The sequence below is a fragment of the Hyperolius riggenbachi genome, chromosome 11 (assembly GCF_040937935.1).
Source record: "Hyperolius riggenbachi isolate aHypRig1 chromosome 11, aHypRig1.pri, whole genome shotgun sequence".
Lineage (NCBI taxonomy): Eukaryota > Metazoa > Chordata > Amphibia > Anura > Hyperoliidae > Hyperolius > Hyperolius riggenbachi.
Window position 1 is genome coordinate 137,091,055 of NC_090656.1, and position 22,381 is coordinate 137,113,435.

The 22,381-nt window shown below is 44.7% G+C and overlaps 1 protein-coding gene across 1 annotated transcript in view; it reads right to left on the reverse strand.

Annotated features, from left to right (window-relative positions):
* CHRM1 (cholinergic receptor muscarinic 1) overlaps positions 1–22,381 on the reverse strand; it is a 501,924-nt gene that overhangs the window by 231,767 nt on the left and 247,776 nt on the right. The window lies entirely within an intron of this gene.

The following is a 22,381-nucleotide window of genomic DNA, read 5'->3' on the forward strand; positions in this document are numbered from 1 at the left end:
ATTGTTTTGGGAATGTTTGGTTATTCCCTATAAGAACTTATTGCTTCAACCGGTTTCTTCAACAGCAAATATTACATTACCCATACATAATGTTCACTGCTACAAAGATTTCTTGTGTTTTTTCAAATGTTTAAAGATTAGGTCACTTTGTGTGTTTTTGCTTTGTTAAAGTATGATCATTCCAAAAATATTGTTTCCCCCCCCTATGTTTTGCTTATTTTCCTTTATGTATGCTGCAAACTTAAGAACATATTCAGATTATTTTGGCACTAATAAGAAGCCCCATTTTTCAAAAATAAATAAATATGAAGCTTAGACTTTCAGATCATAATTATTTGATGAAGGACCTTTCCATTGCAAATGGCCTTAGTACTGAAAAGTAAACTTTTCTATAAATGCCAAAGTGGTTAAAATAAACATTACATAAAATCTTGAGCTCACTACAACCACTATCAAGAAAAAAACACATTTCTTTTAAAACTCTAAAATTTGGGATTATTTTTTGTAAAAAATGTAGCCTGGTGTCCAAAAATCAATCTGCCATATTCTGCATTAGGCCTCTTTCACAGTGGGACGTTAAAGTCGCACGTTAGAAAATGTTCCAATGCAAAGTCTGTGCGACATTCACAGTGCACATGTTGCGTTGTGTGTAACGTGTAGCAATATTTAGAAAGTGCTGCATGATGTGAATTTAGCAATACATTTGCTGCGTTATGTGTGTTGCACATGCTCAGTAATGGGTTTTTGTTTTTTTTAAATGTAACGCATGCGCGTTTTCGTTCCATCAGTATGCAACGAAAACGGCGCACCAAGAGACACATAACACAGTGCAAAATAACGTCCAATTTTATAACCTACATGCGCTGCATTATGGGCACGTTGTGCGACTTTAACGTTGCATCAAACGCAACGTCCCACTGTGATAGAGGCCTTAAGGACAAAGAATGTTAATGGTCCATGTGCAAGATGAAAGATAATTGTCTTCTTGCTGATTTTTTTTTTGTCTTCTGTGGTTTCAAAAATCGAAATGCTAGTAGGAATGCATTATAAAGAATAAAAGAAATCTTTAGGTTCCCCCATGAGAAAGACTGAAACCTGTCCACTTAATGTACATGACAGCTACATAGAAATAAAGTTGTCAACACTGCATTTCACTCTGGTACAAATGTATATCTTAAATATACCAGTATGTATACATACTGTATGTATGTTAAATTTTATAGTTTTAGTCATAGTGTCCCTTTAAAGGAAACCTGAGACTTTATAAACGTAAGCATTTATACTTACCTAGGGATACCGCCATCCCGTTTCCCATGGGCTCCCTCGCCATTCTACGGAGCTGCTCCATTCTTCTACAATCTTCTCCAGTAATTTCCCCAGCCTCTGTCAGTTGCGCTCCAATGCGCATGCGTGGTCCTAGCGCATCCCACAATTGCTCTTCTGTGACCGAGAGGATTCTGTGCCTGCACAGTTGCGGTCTTCGCAAACTGCAAATGGGAGCGGCCGGGAGCATGCATGCGCAGTGGAGCGCAGCTGACTGATTGGGGAAATAACCGGAAAAGATTGCAGGAGAACAGAGTGGCCTGGGAGGGCGATGAGGGAGCACACAGCCTACAGAAGACTGGCAGAACCCCTCAGTAAGTATAAATACTTAGGTTTATAAAGTCTCAGGTACACTTTAATCCTATGCAGACTACTTATATTTTTAGGGCACTTACTCAGATCCAGTAAAAAAAAAAACAAGATATAAGCTGGATAGTTTACTAGTTAAGGGCACCACCTTCAACATAAGAGACCAGCGTATGAATCCTAGCTGGAGACAGAACCTAGCCAGTAAGAAGTCTTTGAGCAAGACTTCCAAACTCTGAAGAATGGTCCACTGAACCCGTCGCAAGTGGCTGCAACTCTCAAGTTCTTTAGTATGATTTTGTTTAGCTGTCTAGATAGAAAGCAGAACACAGCTGCATGTGCTGTTGCATGGTCATTCTGGTGGGTTTCACTTTCACATCAAATTGATGTGGAATAATGAAGATACATTTTGACTTGACCAGACAATTAATTATGTCATTTTCCTGTCAATATCTCTTTTTTAGAGCAAGGAAATGAATTAAAAAAAGTTGAAATGACTGTTCCAAGCAACTAATAGCAGTAAGCTAAGCCTAAAAATTATAATAAAGTTGATTTATAAAACGTGAAAATTATAACAGCTGGACATCTAATGCAAATGGTGTTGAGTCCAGCGAATGGATTCAAAGAGCCAATAAGAGACCAACAGAGGAGATTAGGAAATTTGAATAAACAGCTACAAGCAGTCAATGTCTGCAGAGTGCAGATATTGTAATGTTGTAATACTGGACTGGAATTTAAAACCACAAATATCCTGATGCTGGGCTAGTAAACAATAATAAGCTCCCATTACTGAGATATCAATGTACATTGCCATGTTTACTGATTATATACTGTACTTTGATTGAGCACTGCAAGTGATTTTCTTTGTTATTTTTGTTTTAGCATGGATGTCCTGGTGCACTGGATGGGTATAGCTACCTTATCCTGTGAAAGCCAGGTCCTCTCCTGCAGTTCAGTTCTAATGTCCTCCAAGCACTTTAAATGGCCATGTAAAGTCAAATGACACACAAGTGGGAAAAGTCATATATACTGAATGTAAGAGCTGAAAGGACCTCTCCATCTCAGGATCAGCTAGCTATATAAATGCATCATTTTTCTATATTTGGGAAGGTGAAGGACCTGCAAATTATCATTCCTTACAGTTTTAATTGGGGGAGGGGGCAAAGAGTGGCATTTGGTATATAGAGGGAATATGAGATGTGGTACGAGACAGGGGCGTTCCTAGGGTCCTTGGAGATCGGGGGCACCTGTGGGCACTAGGTGGGGGTATATGCGGCGCGCGCCGTGGCAAACATGCGCATGGCCATGCACTTAGCTGGCGTGGCCATGGGTGGGGCCAAATGTACATGAACTTAGCAGGGGTGTAAGCTACAGATAACGGGCCTGCCCATCAAAATATTGGATGGAGCCCCCTGTCCTTTATTTAGATAATTTACAATCAGTATAGGCATAGATCAAAGATGTATATGCACATACAATTTTGATTGGTCAATCACTGACCAATTTTACCACCCCCATGCAGTAAGTGGGCCAACAGACAATGAATTTGATAACAGAGCTAAAATTGGCTAATCAAAATTGTATGTGTGTACCAGGCTTTACAGCTAATACTGTACATACTGAAAGTAGCAGGGATCAGCATACAATACAGCTGGTTTACAATGAGTAAAGGCACAGAGTAACACCTTATACTGTACACACTGGAGGTAGATCAGCACACAGTGCAGGCACTAGAGAACAGCTTATACTGTACATACTGTAGGCAGCAGAATTCAGCACACTGCAGCTAGCGCACCGAAAAAAATAAGGGTTACGTTGTGTAGCGCGTGTAAAATGGGTGGCCCATGGACCAGAATGTGGGTGTGGTAACGGGTGGAGACAAATTTACATGAACTTAGCAATGGTGGGACATTAGATTAAGACAGTGGTGGCAAACCTTTTGGAGGCCGAGTGCCCAAACTGCAACCCAAAAGTCACTTATCTATCGCAAAGGGGCAACAGCAATTTAAACTAAATACTGTACAAACATTTTAACTCATACATGAACATTATGGAAAATCCAAGTTGAAAATAAACTGTGAAGATAAACAATTTCATCCATCCTACTCCTGAAAAATGTAGGTTTAACCACTTCCCGACCGCGATCACCACATACAAAGTGTATAATACACTTTGTAATGTTTACAAAGTGTATTATACAGGCTGCCTCCTGCCCTGGTGGTCCCAGTGTCCGAGGGACCACCAGGGCAGGCTGCAGCCACCCTAGTCTGCACCCAAGCACACTGATTTCTCCCCCCCTGCCCCAGATCGCCCACAGCACCCCTCAGACCCCCCCTGCCCACCCCCCAGGCCCCTGTTTGCACCCAATCACGCCCCTAATCACCCATCAATCACTCCCTGTCACTATCTGTCAACGCTATTTTTTTTTTATCTCCCCCCCTGCCCACTGCCCCCTCCTGATCACCCCCACCCCTCAGATTCTCCCCAGACCCCCTCCCCAGACCCCCCCCCCTGTGTGCTGTATGCATCTATCCCCCCTGATCACCTGTCAATCACCTGTCAATCACCCCTCAATCACCCCCTGTCACTGCCACCCATCAATCAGCCCCTAACCTGCCCCTTGCGGGCAATCTGATCACTTACCCACACCAATAGATCGCCCGCAGATCCGACATCAGATCACCACCCAAACGCAGTGTTTACATCCATTCTCTCCTCTAAACACACACTAATTACCCATCAATCACCCATCAATCACCCCCTATCACCACCTGTCACTGTTACCCATCAGATCAGACCCTAATCTGCCCCTTGCGGGCACCCAATCACCCGCCTCAGACCCCCCCCCCCTTATCAATTCGCCAGTGCAATATTTACATCTGTTCTTCCCTGTAATAACCCACTGATCACCTGTCAATCACCTGTCAATCACCCATCAATCACCCCCTGTCACTGCCACCCATCAATCACCCCCTGTCACTGCCACCCATCAATCAGCCCCTAACCTGCCCCTTGCGGGCAATCTGATCACCCACCCACACCAATAGATCGCCCGCAGATCCGAGATCAGATCACCACCCAAACGCAGTGTTTACATCTATTCTCTCCTCTAAACACCCACTAATTACCCATCAATCACCCCCTATCACCACCTGTCACTGTTACCCATCAGATCAGACCCTAATCTGCCCCTTGCGGGCACCTAATCACCCGCCTACACGCTCAGATTGCCCTCAGACCCCCCCCCTTATCAATTCGCCAGGACATTATTTACATCTGTCCTTCCCTGTAATAACCCACTGATCCCCTGTCAATCACCCATCAATCACCCCCTGTCACTGCCACCCATCAATCACCCCCTGTCACTGCCACCCATCAATCAGCCCCTAACCTGCCCCTTGCGGGCAATCTGATCACCCACCCACACCAATAGATCGCCTGCAGATCCGACATCAGATCACCACCCAAGCGCAGTGTTTACATCTATTCTCTCCTCTAAACACCCACTAATTACCCATCAATCACCTATCAATCACCCCCTATCACCACCTGTCACTGTTACCCATCAGATCAGACCCTAATCTGCCCCTTGCGGGCACCCAATCACCTGCCTACACGCTCAGATTGCCCTCAGACCCCCCCTTATCAATTCGCCAGTGCATTAGTTACATCTGTTCTTCCCTGTAATAACCCACTGATCACCTGTCAATTACCTGTCAATCACCCATCAATCACCCCCTGTCACTGCCACCCATCAATCACCCCCTGGCACTGCCACCCATCAATCACCCCCTGTCACTGCCACCCATCAATCAGCCCCTAACCTGCCCCTTGCGGGCAATCTGATCACCCACCCACACCAATAGTTCGCCCGCAGATCCGACGTCAGATCACCTCCCAAGGGCAGTGTTTATATCTGTTCTCTACCCTAAACACCCACTAATTACCCATCAATCACCCCCTGTCACTGCTACCTATCAGATTAGACCCCTATCTGCCCCTAGGGCACTCAATCACCCGCCCACACCCTCAGAATGCCCTCATGCCCCAGCCCTGATCACCTCGCCAGTGCATTGCTTGCATCTATTCCCCCCTCTAATCACACCTTGAGACACCCATCAATCACCTCCTGTCACCCCCTAGCACACCTACCCATCAGATCAGGCCCTAATTTGCCCCGTGTGGGCTCCTGATCACTCGGCCAAACCATCAGATCCCCCTCAGACCCCCTTCCGATCACCTCCCCAGTGCATTGATTGCATCTATTTTCCCCTCTAACCACCCCCTGAGACACCCATCAATCACCTCCTGTCACCCCCCTAGCACTCCTATCCATCAGATCAGGCCCAATACAACCTGTCATCTAAAAGGCCACCCTGCTTATGACCGGTTCCACAAAATTCACCCCCTCATAGACCACCTGTCATCAAAATTTGCAGATGCTTATACCCCTGAACAGTCATTTTGAGACATTTGGTTTCCAGACTACTCACGGTTTTGGGCCCGTAAAATGCCAGGGCGGTATAGGAACCCCAGAAACGGACCCCATTTTAGAAAAAAGACACCCAAATGTATTCTGTTAGGTGTATGACGAGTTCATAAAAGATTTTATTTTTTGTCAAAAGTTAGCGGAAATTGATTTCTGTTTTTTTTTACAAAGTGTCATTTTTCACTAACTTGTGACAAAAAATAAAATCTTCTATGAACTCGCCATACACCTAACGGAATACCTTGGGGTGTCTTCTTTCTAAAATGGGGTCACTTGTGGGGTTCCTATACTGCCCTGGCATTTTAGGGGCCCTAAACCGTGAGGAGTAGTCTAGAAAACAAATGCCTCAAAATGACCTGTGATTAGGACGTTGGGCCCCTTAGCGCACCTAGGCTGCAAAAAAGTGTCACACATGTGGTATTGCCGTACTCAGGAGAAGTAGTATAATGTGTTTTGGGGTGTATTTTTACACATACCCATGCTGGGTGGGAGAAATCTCTCTGTAAATGGACAATTGTGTGTAAAAAAAATCAAACAATTGTCATTTACAGAGGTATTTCTCCCACCCAGCATGGGTATGTGTAAAAATACACCCCAAAACACATTATGACCCCACAAATGACCCCATTCTAGAAAGAAGACACCCAAACGTATTCCGTTAGGAGTATGGTGAGTTCATAGAAGATTTTATTTTTTGTCACAAGTTAGCGGAAAATGACACTTTGTGAAAAAAAAACAATTAAAATCAATTTCCGCTAACTTGTGACAAAAAAATAAAAACTTCTATGAACTCACCATACTCCTAACGGAATACCTTGGGGTGTCTTCTTTCTAAAATGGGGTCATTAGTGGGGTTCCTATACTGCCCTGGCATTTTAGGGGCCCTAAACCGTGAGGAGTAGTCTTGAAACAAAAATGACCTGTGAAATCCTAAAGGTACTCATTGGACTTTGGGCCCCTTAGCGCAGTTAGGGTGCAAAAAAGTGCCAATCATGTGGTATCGCCGTACTCGGGAGATGTAGTATAATGTGTTTTGGGGTGTATTTTTACACATACCCATGCTGAGTGGGAGAAAGATCTCTGTAAATGGACAATTGTGTGTAAAAAAAATTAACAAATTGTCATTTACAGAGATATTTCTCCCACCCAGCATGGGTATGTGTAAAAATACACCCAAAAACACATTATACTACTTCTCCTGAGTACGGCAATACCACATGTGTGGCACTTTTTTGCAGCCTAACTGCGCTAAGGGGTCCAAAGTCCAATGAGCACCTTTAGGCTTTACAGGGGTGCTTACAATTTAGCACCCCCCAAAATGTCAGGACAGTAAACACACCCCACAAATGACCCCATTTTGGAAAGTAGACCCTTCAAGGCATTCAGAGAGGGGCATGGTGAGTCCGTGGCAGATTTCATTTTTTTTTGTCGCAAGTTAGAAGAAATGGAAACTTTTTTTTTTTTGTCACAAAGTGTCATTTTCCGCTTACTTGTGACAAAAAATAATATCTTCTATGAACTCACTATGCCTCTCAGTGAATACTTTGGGATGTCTTCTTTCCAAAATGGGGTCATTTGGGAGGTATTTATACTATCCTGGAATTCTAGCCCCTCATGAAACATGACAGGGGGTCAGAAAGTCATAGATGCTTGAAAATGGGAAAATTCACTTTTTGCACCATAGTTTGTAAACGCTATAACTTTTACCCAAACCAATAAATATACACTGAATGGGGTTTTTTTTTATCAAAAACATGTTTGTCCACATTTTTCGCGCTGCATGTATACAGAAATTTTACTTTATTTGAAAAATGTCAGCACAGAAAGCTAAAAAAATCATTTTTTTGCCAAAATTCATGTCTTTTTTGATGAATATAATAAAAAGTAAAAATCGCAGGAGCAATCAAATAGCACCAAAAGAAAGCTTTATTAGTGACAAGAAAAGGAGCCAAAATTCATTTAGGTGGTAGGTTGTATGAGCGAGCAATAAACCGTGAAAGCTGCAGTGGTCTGAATGGAAAAAAAGTGGCCGGTCCTTAAGGGGTAGAAAGCCCTAGGTCCTCAAGTGGTTAATGCTATTGTCTCATATGATGATGATTCAGCTTTTCCCATAGTTTCGCAGTTATCAATCATGTGACCCCCAACAAGACAAATTCAGCAATCATGAGGCTCCCATCAAGACAAATTCAGCAATCGTGAGGCCCCTATCAAGACAAATTCAGCAATCCTGAGGCCCCCAACAAGCCAAATTCAGCAATCATAAGGCTCCCATCAAGACAAATTCAGCAATCGTGAGGCCCCCAACAAGACAAATTCAGCAATCATGAGGGCTCAAAAAATCATGAGGCCCCCCACAAGACAAATTCAGCAATCATGAGGCCCCAACAAATCATGAGGCCCCCTACAAATCATGAGGCCCCAACAAGACAAATTCAGCAATCATGAGGCCCCAACAAGAAAAATTCAGCAGTCATGAGGCACATAAATAGACAGCATTTCACATAAATAGGCAGAATGCCCCCTTGATATGGTAGACACCTCTCACCTGGCATCTGAATTCTCCTCTACTGGCTGCTGTGCCTGGCAATACTGTTTTTGGCTGGATTGGGGATGATGTGTGGGCTGAAAGGCCCAGGCCTTTCAGCCCACACATCATCCCCAATCCAGCCAATGTGCTGTGGCCGGGTTGGCTGGCAGTGATGCTGTGGCCAATACTGTGGCTGGGTTGGCTGGCGGTGATGCTGTGACCTGGCTGGCGGTAATGCTGGGCTGTGCTTGGCTGGTTGATGTAAATGCTGGTCTAAATGGTGGTGATGCTGTGGCCTTTTTGACAGTGATTATGGGCTGTTTGGCTGGTGGTGAGGCTGGGCTGGCTGGCCTAGATAGTTTAGGTAGTGACAAGTGCCCCCTAGTTAAGGTAGCGCCAGGAGTCCCCCAGTTTAGGTAGTGACAGGCGCCCCCCAGTTTAGGTAGTGACATGCGCCCCCCAGTTTAGGTAGTGAGTGACAGGGACCCCCAGGTTAGGTACTGAGTTACAGGGACCGCCAGGTTAGGTAGTGAGGAACCCCCCAGGTTAGGTAGTGAGTGACAGGCGCCCCATTGGTTAGGTAGTGAGTGACAGGTGCCCCCCAGGTTAGGTAGTGACAGGGACCCCCAGTTAGGTAGTGAGTGACAGGCGACCCCCAGGTTAGGTAGTGAGTGACACGGACCCCCAGTTTATGTGGTGAGTGACAGGCACCCCCAGGTTAGGTAGTGAGTGACAGGTGCCCCCAGGTTAGGTAGTGAGTGACAGGGACCCTCAGGTTAGGTAGTGAGTGACAGGGACCCCCAGGTTAGGTAGTGAGTGACACGTACCACCAAGTTAGGTAGTAAGTGACACGTACCACCAAGTTAGGTAGTGAGTGACAGGGACCACCAGGTTAGGTAGTGAGTGACAGGGACCCCTAGATTAGGTAGTGAGTGATAGGGACCCCCAGGTTAGGTAGTGAATGACAGGGACCCCCAGGTTAGGTAGTGAGTGACAGGGACCCCCAGGTTAGGTAGTGAGTGACAGGGACACCCAGGTTTGGCAGTGACAGGGACCCCCAGTTAGGTAGTGAGTGACAGGTGCCCCACAGGTTAGGTAGTGACAGGGACCCCCAGTTAGGTAGTGAGTTACAGGGACCGCCAGGTTAGGTAGTGAGGAACCCCCCAGGTTAGGTAGTGAGTGACAGGCGCCCCACAGGTTAGGTAGTGAGTGACAGGTGCCCCCCAGGTTAGGTAGTGACAGGGACCCCCAGTTAGGTAGTGAGTGACAGGCGACCCCCAGGTTAGGTAGTGAGTGACAGGCGCCCCTCAGTTTAGGTAGTGAGTGACAGGGACCCCCAGGTTAGGTAGTGAGTTACAGGGACCGCCAGGTTAGGTAGTGAGGAACCCCCCAGGTTAGGTAGTGAGTGACAGGCGCCCCACAGGTTAGGTAGTGAGTGACAGGTGCCCCCCAGGTTAGGTAGTGACAGGGACCCCCAGGTAGGTAGTGAGTGACAGGTGCCCCCCAGGTTAGGTAGTGAGTGACAGGCGCCCCCCAGGTTAGGTAGTGAGTGACAGGGACCCCCAGGTTAGGTAGTGAGTGACAGGCACCCCCCCAGGTTAGGTAGTGAGTGACAGATGCCCCCAGGTTAGGGAGTGAGTGACAGGGATCCCCAGGTTAGGTAGTGAGTGACAGGGACCCCCAAGTTAGGTAGTGAGTGACAGGCGCCCCCCAGGTTAGGTAGTGAGTGACAGGCGCCCCCAGGTTAGGTAGTGAGTGACAGGGACCCTCAGGTTAGGTAGTGAGGGACAGGGACCACCAGGTTAGGTAGTGAGTGACAGGGACCACCAGGTTAGGTAGTGAGTGACAGGGACCCCTAGATTAGGTAGTGAGTGATAGGGACCCCCCAGGTTAGGTAGTGAATGACAGGGACCCCCAGGTTAGGTAGTGAGTGACAGGGACCCCCAGGTTAGGTAGTGAGTGACAGGGACACCCAGGTTCGGTAGTGACAGGGACCCCCAGTTAGGTAGTGAGTGACAGGTGCCCCACAGGTTAGGTAGTGACAGGGACCCCCAGTGAGTTACAGGGACAGTGAGGAACCCCCCAGGTTAGGTAGTGAGTGACAGGCACCCCACAGGTTAGGTAGTGAGTGACAGGTGCCCCCCAGGTTAGGTAGTGACAGGGACCCCCAGTTAGGTAGTGAGTAAAAGGCGCCCCCCAGGTTAGGTAGTGGGTGACAGGCGCCCCAAGGTTAGGTAGTGAGTTATAGGGACCGCCATGTTAGGTAGTGAGGAACCCCCCAGGTTAGGTAGTGAGTGACAGGCGCCCCACAGGTTAGGTAGTGAGTGACAGGTGCCCCCCAGGTTAGGTAGTGACAGGGACCCCCAGTTAGGTAGTGAGTGAAAGCGCCCCCCAGGTTAGGTAGTGAGTGACAGGCGCCCCCCAGGTTAGGTGGTGAGTGACAAGCACCCAGGTTAGGTAGTGAGTGACAGGGACCCCCAGGTTAGGTAGTGAGTGACAGGTGCCCCCCAGGTTAGGTAGTGAGTGACAGGCGCCCCCCAGGTTAGATAGTGAGTGACAGGGACCCCCAGGTTAGGTAGTGAGTGACAGGCACCCCCCAGGTTAGGTAGTGAGTGGCAGATGCCCCCAGGTTAGGTAGTGAGTGACAGGGACCCCCAGGTTAGGTAGTGAGTGACAGGGACCCCCAAGTTAGGTAGTGAGTGACAGGCACCCCCCAGGTTAGGTAGTGAGTGACAGGCGCCCCCCAGGTTAGGTAGTGAATGACAGGTGCCCCCAGGTTAGATAGTGAGTGACAGGGACCCCCAGGTTAGGTAGTGAGTGACAGGTGCCCCCAGGTTAGGTAGTGAGTGACACGGACCCCCAGTTTAGGTGGTGAGTGAGTGACAGGCATCCCCAGGTTAGGTAGTGAGTGACAGGTGCCCCCAGGTTAGGTAGTGAGTGACAGGGACCCTCAGGTTAGGTAGTGAGTGACAGGGACCCCCAGGTTAGGTAGTGAGTGACACGTACCCCCAAGTTAGGTAGTGAGTGACAGGGACCACCAGGGTAGGTAGTGAGTGACAGGGACCCCTAGATTAGGTAGTGAGTGATAGAGACCCCCAGGTTAGGTAGTGAATGACAGGGACCCGCAGGTTAGGTAGTGAGTGACAGGGACCCCCAGGTTAGGTAGTGAGTGACAGGGACCCCCCAGGTTAGGTAGTGAGTGACAGATGCCCCCAGGTTAGGTAGTGAGTGACAGGGACCCCCAGGTTAGGTAGTGAGTGACAGGGACCCCCAAGTTAGGTAGTGAGTGACAGGCGCCCCCCAGGTTAGGTAGTGAGTGACAGGCGCCCCCCAGGTTAGGTAGTGAATGACAGGTGCCCCCAGGTTAGATAGTGAGTGACAGGGACCCCCAGGTTAGGTAGTGAGTGACAGGTGCCCCCAGGTTAGGTAGTGAGTGACACGGACCCCCAGTTTAGGTGGTGAGTGAGTGACAGGTGCCCCCAAGTTAGGTAGTGAGTGACAGGCGCCCCCCAGGTAGTGAGTGACACGTACCCCCAAGTTAGGTAGTGAGTGATAGGGACCCCCAGGTTAGGTAGTGAATGACAGTGACCCCCAGGTTAGGTAGTGAGTGACAGGAACCCCCAGGTTAGGTAGTGAGTGACAGGGACCCCCAGGTTCGGTAGTGACAGGGACCCCCAGTTAGGTAGTGAGTGACAGGTGCCCCACAGGTTAGGTCGTGACAGGGACCCCCAGTTAGGTAGTGACAGGTGCCCCTCACTCACCTCGCAGCAGCCCAGCGTCAGACCTCAGTATCAGCCGGCGACCCGACCAGTTAGAGCGGGCGCACGGACGCACCATGCTCTATATGGGGAAGTGATGTCACTTCCGCATATCAGTGTGGTGTCCGCTAGGTCCTAGCGCCAGCACTAGTGGTCGCCGGCTGATCGAGGTCTGATGCTGGCAGCGGCGGCTAGCGGGGGTGGGGGGCAGTGGTGACCGGGGGAGACAGCGGGGCACCCGCGGCCATGTTGGGGGGTACATACCTGTATATTTCTAAATTCCTTTTTTTCCTCCCTCTCTCCATATACAGTATATGTAGAGACAGAGGAGACACAAACAAAGCCAAAATATGTTGCCTCATGTGAAAGCAAAGCCAGAGACTGGATTTACAAATTTCATGAAAAATGTATAAACAAACCGTAATAAATAGTATATGAGCCAAAACAAGAACTCTAGTAGAAAACATAACATTGGAACTTCCTCAAAATTATCTAACCATGGAACTTGTCCTTGGAGACTTGAAGTACTGTACCGTGCTAGTCTATCCCTGTTGTTTAAGGCATAAGAGTATCCTGCGGTAGCTGGCTAGTGATGCCAATTATTCCACTATCTGGAAGATCATATAAGTGAAGAACATTTATAACTGCCAACTTAACCGTGCTATACTGTCCCACCAAACTAAGCCCGACAGCAAAATACAAGATGGTAAAAGGAGTCTTAAGACCCCAGAATCATAAGGGAGAGTATGGTTTGCTCAAGAACACCTAGGCATTGTTCAAAGTCTCTTGAATAATAGTTTGAACAAAGTACGTGAAGATAGTTATTTGGTCACAGTACCAGAGCATTCACAGTACCAGAGCATGCTTGGTGGAAGACAGGATTTCACCCAAAAAACGCTGATACCAACTGTAAATGATGTCCATGGTGGAGAACATTTTACGGTTTTGGATTCTTTGCAGCAGAAGGGCATGGACAGCGCACCTTCATAGAAACTCTCTTCTTTATACCAGAGGTTGGTGGAAGATAATGTAAAAATTTACCTTGCAACATGCCGATAATCCTATAGAATCCAGTCTCCAAAAAAAGTTGGGGCACGGTGAAATGTAAATAACAGAGAGTGATAATTGGCAAATCATTTATATACTGCATATAGTTTACAAATGTATTAATCCTAATAAAGTCTATTGTTTTCTTAAAAAAAATAAAAATGGTCATTTTAAATTTGACACCAGCTAGTTTTAAAACAACTGCAAGGGGCGTAAGAAAAGACCGGACAATGGGCTTGATTCATTAAAACGCGATAACTGATATCACATTTTTGTGCACGTTATAACATGCGTAATGTTTTTCGCGTGCAAACGTGGCCATTTTCATACGAAAATTTGCGCTTGAGCACGGAAATTTGCAATTGCACGTAAAAAAACATTAGCGTTTCAATTATGACGGTTTAGTGAATCAAGCCCATTGTGTGCAATGCTAACCCACCCCCCAAAAAACAACAAAAAACAAACAATTGGGTTAATTAGAGTAGGTGGTGTCCAGCAAAGGAGGAATTGCTAATGGCTGCCACCTGTATAACCCTAGTTATGAAAAGAGAAGGGTGAAAAGCATGCATTGAAATGCTCATAGGCTTGAAGGAGTGTTTATTTATCTTTGTATGTGTCAGAGTGGTGCAACTAAATATTTTGCATTAAAAAAATGTTTGGTTTGGGTCCGCTTTAAGGGCTCATTTCCACGGGCAGTTGAACTGTGTGCTCAGTAAGCAGTTACCAGGCAGCAGCAATCAGTTGTTAGGCAGCAGCAAGCAGTTGCCATCCAGCAGCAAACAGTTGAGAGAGTTTGAGAGGCTTTTTGCTGCCTATCAACTGCCCGTGGAAAAGGGGCCTTAGGCTAATTTCCCCAAAGTGTGTAAGATATTTTTGCATTCTTCTGGATCATTTGGTATATGTGAATGTGCAGGAGAGTGTTGTACCAAGGGTTGCAGATGAACTTGATGGACTTTTCAAAGAAACAATAGATGAACTTGATGGACTTTTCAATGAAACAATGTAACTATGTAATAAAAGCAGTATCTTTTATAAACCGGTAGGAATTCTTTTTGAGCAGTTTTATGATGGCACTGCGTCACTCACTCCAACATACATTTCTGAACATAATGGTACATTATTGGTACAGCAGTTGCTTTTATATATGAATAGCCCTTCTATGCTCTCTACATTCTTTACAGTATACAACATGTTCAGTATACGAGAAATGCTTCACAATAAAAGAGAACTATTTAAAAACATAATTAATTTTCTTGGTTATAAAGAGCCGTTTCTATAGGCCTATGTACTTTGCAAGGTCACTAGATGAATTAACGTGAGACTTTGAATGTTGTACCTAGACACTCTAACTACAATTATTCACACAGTGTGGATAAACAGACACAAGCACCCACAAGGTTGCTTTTCCAAAGAAATTACCTTTAGAAATGATATAAAGGCAAAGGGTATGACTGGTGACTAATGCACAAAATCTGATCTGCAGAATATAACACAGGAAATCAATATTATGCATATGGAAAACAGAATATGCTAGTTCATTCAAGCAGCAGTAATGGGGAAGAGTAACAGGGCTTGTTGCCATTAGGGCTGATAAAATAGGCTGTGAAATAAACAGCATCAGGCAGATCCAGCCAGGGCTGGGCCAACACAGAGGCTGGGGAGGCTGCAGCCTCCAGTTCCAAAAGACATACAATTTGGCTACAAAGTGTATGCATGTTAGAATAATTTCTCATTAATAATCTGTACACAAGTTAACTGACAGGCTACCTTGTCTTTACTTCCAGGGCTGATTTAAAAATCAAACAACACTTTTAGTGAACCATATACAGAACTTGAATTACAGACTGTAGCGCAGAAATCAGTGTTCAGCATAAGACTGTAACATGTGCAGCGAGAAGCAAGTGCTAGCTACAGATAACAGTCTAGAGGAGCTGACCCAGGGCTGGGTTCCAACCCGCTTTGTTGGGGAACTAGGGAAGTAGGGTTGTCAACACAAACACATGTATTGCTGACCTGGAGGGTCCTTGGCTGTAATTATCGGTGTTGACATGATCGGTGTTCTGGGATGTGCAGTGCAACAGCTATGGCAAACTAATAAGGCTGGGATCACGCATGTTTTTTTCAGCATGTGAAAACGCATTTTAACTGGAAACCAATGTTTAGCAATGGGATAATTCTTAGTTTAATCTTTAATCTTAGTTTTTCTCATGCAGGAAAAATGCATGATGTTCAAAATGTTGCACATCTCTTGCAGTTATCCACTGAAAATCATCAGCTGCTGGCGGGAACCGTGTGTTTAAACACACAGAAATGTGCAGCATGTGCAAAAAATCCTATGTGGAAAAATGTGCACATTTTTCACATGATATCTCACTACCGAAATAATGTGTACAGGTATATTGAATCTATCACACCTTGCCAAATACAGCTTGACCTTATTGTACAGTAAAAGTTTGTTAAAACATCTCCCTGTTAGGCAGACCGATATATTTGATACGTACAGACTGACTCAGCGGTTTGCTAGGAATATAGATTCTGTCACATACATTGGTCTAACCAGACATACTACCACTTGTTGGTTACTACCTGGTCTAATGGTGAAATACTACTGTAAGGGTCTTTGCTGATCCCCCATCAATTGTACAACGGGGTGTAGCTATCTCACAGATATTCCACCTAGAAACTGTCTACTCCATTATCTTTCGCCACCAGTGTCGTTTATACCTTACTTCGGGGGACAAAGTGCCAACTACAACTTCCTGTGTGCACAAACACATCAATTCAGATATGACAGAAATTACAGACCATCTTTTAGATGTTTTTACACAGTAAAACAACAAAAAGTGTAGCCTCATTTTCATCATACAGTATTGCATCCCCCATTAAAGCAATGCAGCATCATGACTGTTCTATGCACATTCAGCATCGTATTCCCTTATAGCACATGTAGAATCATATGGTCCCAACCATAGTTGGTCTTGCTCCTCTCATTTCTGGTGCTTCGGGCTGCAGCCTGTCAGCAGTCTCTATTCCTCTGTGTACCCCATGTCATGCTTCTGATCTCTGCACACTTTTCTTATGTACCTTGCTATGAATAACTACACCCGTTCAGACATTTATTCAGTACTGCTACTGGCTTACAAATGTCAGCAACTACTCAGAGTCTGGCATACACATTCACAGTCCAGAGTAGTTTTATGAGAAGCAATCTTCAAGAGCCCTCAAAATTGTATTTCTCTGAAGCTGAAACAAAACCAAATGACTCACTTATGCATGGAAACACAGGAGCTGGGATGGAGTAAAGCTGCAGCTGGCACTCTGAACTGATGAGTCAAAATCTGAAATATTTGATTCAGATTGAACACAAGGCAGTTGCCTGCAGAAAGGCAACATAACAGAGACAAGAAAGTGTGGAGGCAGCAATGAAGCACAATGGGGGATCTTTGCAGGTTTGGTGCTGCATTTCTCTTAACAGGCTTGATAATGTGGTCAATCTGCTGAGATGTACAGGCATAAATGTTTCCATTATGCAGTACCATCTGCATTTGTTTGCTTCTTACTTTGTTTTTTTCAGGATAACAATGAGCCCGACACACGACTAAATTAATAAAGATTATATGTACCAAAAGGTTGAACAAAGAATTGTGCAACAGATGTTATGGCCCAAAAGAGCCGTTATTTCAACATGAATACAGTCCTGGATAACTTGAAGCGACAGAAGTAAGACACCTAAAATCTGTTGTGGAACTATGGCCATTTCTCTGTAATGCCTGAAATAACCAGAAATGTAAGTACTTTCAGCCTGCAATGCAGCCATGTAAGTCTACCCAAAAGATTTGCTTCTGTGTTAATGGTCAACCTACATTTTTATAACACCGATCAGCTTCATCAAACCTAATGACAGGTGCATTGAGTTGGTAAATGGGGGAGAGGGCATATTAGGCAGTTAGTGAACAGTCAGTTCTTGAAGAATTGTAGCGACAAATTATGATGGCATCCAATTAGTTCAAAGTTTCTAGAAAACATCAAGTATCCCCAGCATGCAGTAGTTGGTACCTACTAAAAGAAGTCCATACAATGATGGTTTAATGCCAAATGTCACAGGATATCTTCTGGGTTTTGGTGGAGTCAATGCCTTGACAAGTCGGAGTTATCTTAGTTACAGAAGGGCTTTTATCGTTTTGATCTGCTAGTATATATGTATGAAATGAAGCAGCAAACATGCAGGAAACCTCTACTGTTTTACAGTATTTCCTGCAGACACTCTCCCAGAGCCATTCACAGCTCAAATCTGATAGCAACTAGCATTGGCGCAGCTAGGAATTATGCATAGCGACATTTTCATGGCTCCTTCAGAACTAGGCACTCTTGATCAATGCCACCCGCCCTATGGATATGAGGTGATTGGGCAATTTGCATTCCTGGGCAGTGTAGACTGTGTATAGTCCTTGGGCTAAGAGACCAAGTTAAAGGGTGGAGAAACAAAGGAAAGTTAACAGTGAACACATCAAATACAACCTGGGCCCACTCTGCTCCAGGGCCCTATGGAAGTTGCTAGCGCTGCTATGGCTTGCTACGCCCCTGGCAGCTAGTGGGGCGTTGCCCCTGGCAGCTAGTGGGGCGTTGGTACACCCACCACCACAGTCAGAAGGACACTTACTAGAAGTGATTTCCACCATGGAAGAGTTACAACCAAAAATCCATTGCTCTGTGGCTGACAGACAAAACGTGAAATATTTAAACCTAAAAAAGGTGTTTGCCTAGACACAACAGGAATGCTTCTGCCGGCGCCAGGGCAGGTAGGGCCCACCAATTTCTTAACCCTTCTTTTCTTTGCAGGTTTAAAGACACAACATTTTCATTATGAGTAGCAAGTGTGATTTTAGACAGGCAAAGGTACATTATTAGAAGCTTCTGTGGCACATTGGATTGCCTTCTCTTGTGTGTTTTTGTTGAATGCGTGCAAGCTTACCTAAGGACATTACTGCTATGGTAGAAAAAAATGGGTGGGTACACCAATTATGTTTTGTTTGTTTTTTCATTTGGTTTTACTTTTTCTGTTTAGTGCACTTTTTAGGAAGTATTTTCCTGGGAACAATACTAAGTACTATTTATGACATAGCAGGCTGTTCCCTACTTACAAACAGGTTCTGTTCCAATTGTTTGTAAATTTAATTTGTTTGTAAGTCATGTGTTATACATAGTGAAACTTGGATAAATGATTTACTTTTAGACAACTCTGGATTTGGACATATAGCATAAACAATGTTTTTTTGTGTGATTTTACAACAGCTAATACAATACTGTAACATGTAACAACAAAAATATGTTATAGAAATAACTTTGTATATGGGGAAAACTGTATTTGTATGTCTGAAATGTTGTAATTCGAGTCATTTGTGACTCTCTTCCAACTGGCAGAGTTCAAATAGATTGACGTACAGCCCACGTTTTCCAATTAATTAAAAAGGGCAAAAAAATCAGATTCTGGAAATTATAGACCTGTAAGCTTAACGTCAATTGTGTGCAAACTATTTAAGGGGTTACTTAGAGATACTCTACAAGATTTCATTGCAGAAAATAATCATATTTCTCAGCATCAGAATGGGTTTACTAAGGACAGGTCCTATTTCACGAGCATACTCAACACTGTTCCCCACAAAAGTCTGATGCAAAAGTTGAGGATGCAAGGACTGGGGAAGAGTCTGTGTGCATGGATAGAGAACTTGCTAATGGACAGAAAACAAAGGGTTGTGGTCAATGGATTTTATCAAAATGGGTGACTGTTAGCAGTGGTGTCCCACAGGGGTCTGTACTGGGTCCAGTGCTCTTCAATTTATTTATTAATGACCTAGTAGATGCAGTAGAATGCAATGTTGCTGTTTTTGCAGACGATATAAAAGTGTGCAGAATCATCAAGTCTCAAGAAGATAGTGACATATTGCAACAGGATCTGGATAGGATGGTTATATGGGCACATAAATGTCAGATGAAATTCAATGTTGAAAAATGTAAAGTCATGTATTTTGGTCATACCAATGGTCCAGCACCATACAAAATAAGCCAGATACAGATGGGGACATCAAACTTGGAGAAGGGCTTAGGAGTATTCATCGACAACAAGTTAAATAATCATATTCAACGCCAAGTCGCTGCTGCTAAAGCAAATACAATTTTGGGATGCATTAAAAGGGACATAAAATCTCGAGATGCTGGCTTAATATTGCCCCTGTTTAACTCTCTGGTAAGGCCTCATCTGGAATATGGAATTCAGTTCTGGGCACCACATTACAGGAAAGATATTGCAGTTTTAGAGCAGGTGCAGAGATGAGCAACAAAACTGGAATGGAAGGTAAGCACGCAAACTACAGCATGACCCGCTACTAACCTTCTGGCAACATACTACAGTTTCTTTGCATGTTTGACAGCAGTTGCAGTGCCGGTTCTGTGTTATCTACTTTAGTGTCTTTATCAATGGAATGGAAGGTCTCACTTACCAAAAAAGGTTAGATAAACTGGGTTTATTTGGTCTGAAGAAAAGGCGCCATAGAGGAGATCAAATTAACATGTATAAATACGTCAGAGGGCAATATAAAAGCTTGGCAGATGAGCTTTTTGTCCCTAGGCTTTTACAAAGAACTAGGAGACATGATCTGCACATGGAGAAAAAATGTTTTAGCCATTTATTTAGGAAAGGGTTCTTTACAGTAAGAGTGATTAAAAAGTGGAATGCATTGCCACAGGAAATAGTTATGGCAAATTCTATATCTGCATTTAAAGGGGGCTTAGATGCTTTCCTTGCATTGAAAGACATCCATGGCTATAATTACTAGGTACTGTCTGGTGGTGTTGATCCAGGGATTTTATTATTACCATCTGGAGTCAGGAAGCATTTTTTCCCTTTGGGACTAACTGGACCATGCCTTGTAAGGTTTTTGTCACCTTCCTTTGGATCAACAGGGATGTGTGAGGGGGCAGGCTGGTGTTGTACTTTATTTTCTGGTTGATCTCAATGGACGTATGTCTTTTTTTCAACCCAAATAACTATGCAACTTTATTTGCAATTAGGAGACTGCTTGTATTTCTTATCATCATCCAAGCAGTATGTAAAGTTGGAAGTAATGTATTTTCACTAAAGAAAACGTGAAACAGTTCTCCTAGAATGTCGGTATATGATGATGCTGTTGTGCTACCAGTATTAATTTGAATTGACTGTGAAAGTTTCCCTACCTTGTGTGGGGTCAAGCATACCTTGAACTCCTATGTTTTATATGTTTGGAAATGTTCCATCTTGTTGTCAAGCCTGTAGGAATATCCACTCACGAATCAGCTCCAATGCCCCACTCTACCTCCACACACTTCACCCTATGTGGCGGGCCTCGCTTGAACCAGAGGTGAGAAGATAACACCTACCCGACTTCAATTACACCCAGGCCTTTAGTGTGCAAGGTATTGGAGCTGAATGCAGGGTGAGCAAATAAACTTCCAGGCCTAAACAAGAACACAGAGTAGCAAAGTCCAGGGTCATACACGGGTAAACAGACATATCGCAGTACAGGAAGGCTAGGCAGAAGAGAGGTCAAATAACGTATCCAAGGTCAAACCAGGCAGCAAACAGTTGTAACGATAATCCAGGCAATAGGTCGGTTCAGGCAGCAGACAAGGGAGGTCCAGTATACAAGTGGAGGTCAAAATCCAGATAATCCAATATAACAAGAGCAGGTATACAGAGCACCCAGCAAGCTAGAGCTATCACGGGCAACATGCAACTGTCACAGCAAGGTTTAAATACTGACAGCATGCAATCAGTGGCCGGCCACATACACACAACAGCCAATCATGCGCAGGCATTAATCCTGTTAAAGTGTCAGCTGACAGAGAGATCAGCTGACACAGGTGGCAATACATCTCAGCTGACTAACCAGTACTGACCAGCAAAACATCCTGACTGTGTGTCAGTAATAGCATACTGGTTAAGGACATTTCCTCCGACGTGAGAGACCAGGGTTCAATCCTAACCAGGGTCAGAATCCATTATATTTATTAAATAAATCCCTGCCTAAGTGTCAGCTGACTATCCTGTCAGCTGACACTACCTTTGTCACCGCCTCAGACCATACTGCGGCCGAGAGAAGTGAGACATCCGCCCACCAGTATGCACAGAGCGATCCCCAGTGCGCACGTCACCAGCAGAAGATGGCTGCCGAAATGCGGAAGTGCCAGGACGTGACCCGCTCTTGGCAGAGATGGCTGCGTCACTGGATCCTGAAGGTCCCTTACATTTGTACTATGTTGAACATTTGAATAACATTGTTTTGAAAGAAAAAATGTGAAACATTGACTGTGCAATAACTTATTTAACAAATCAGTAGCAGATACACTGTTTCCTTTAGGGAAAAAAGTGCACTCTTGACTTTAATACCTGTTATTGCTACATTTGGCAAAAATAACTTCAAGTAAACATTCCATATAACTGCCTGCCAGTTGGTGATGACCAATGGGAGAATTTTTTCCCCATTTCTCCATGTTGAATTCTTTAAGCTGTGCAATGCCTGAGATATTTCTTGTGTTCATTATTCATTTTGTCCCTCTCCATTGCATTTATTTAGATTCAGATTTTTGACTCATTCCAAAAACCTCTACCTATTTTTGACATTCCTTGGAAGATTTACAGAAATCTTTCAGGTTATCGTTATATTGCAAAGTCAACTTTCAGGTGAGTTTCAATATTCTGGCAGATCAATGTAAAATTCATAGAGGTTTGTTAGATGGTGAGTTAAGAATAGCCTGATCCAGCAAAGCAGCTCTAAACTATCACATTTTTACCACCATGCTTTAAAGTTGTATCAGGCTATCCGGTGAAATGCTATCTTTGCTTTTTGACAAACATGCCTTCTGGTACTACGGTTACATATTCCTGCCACATCATTT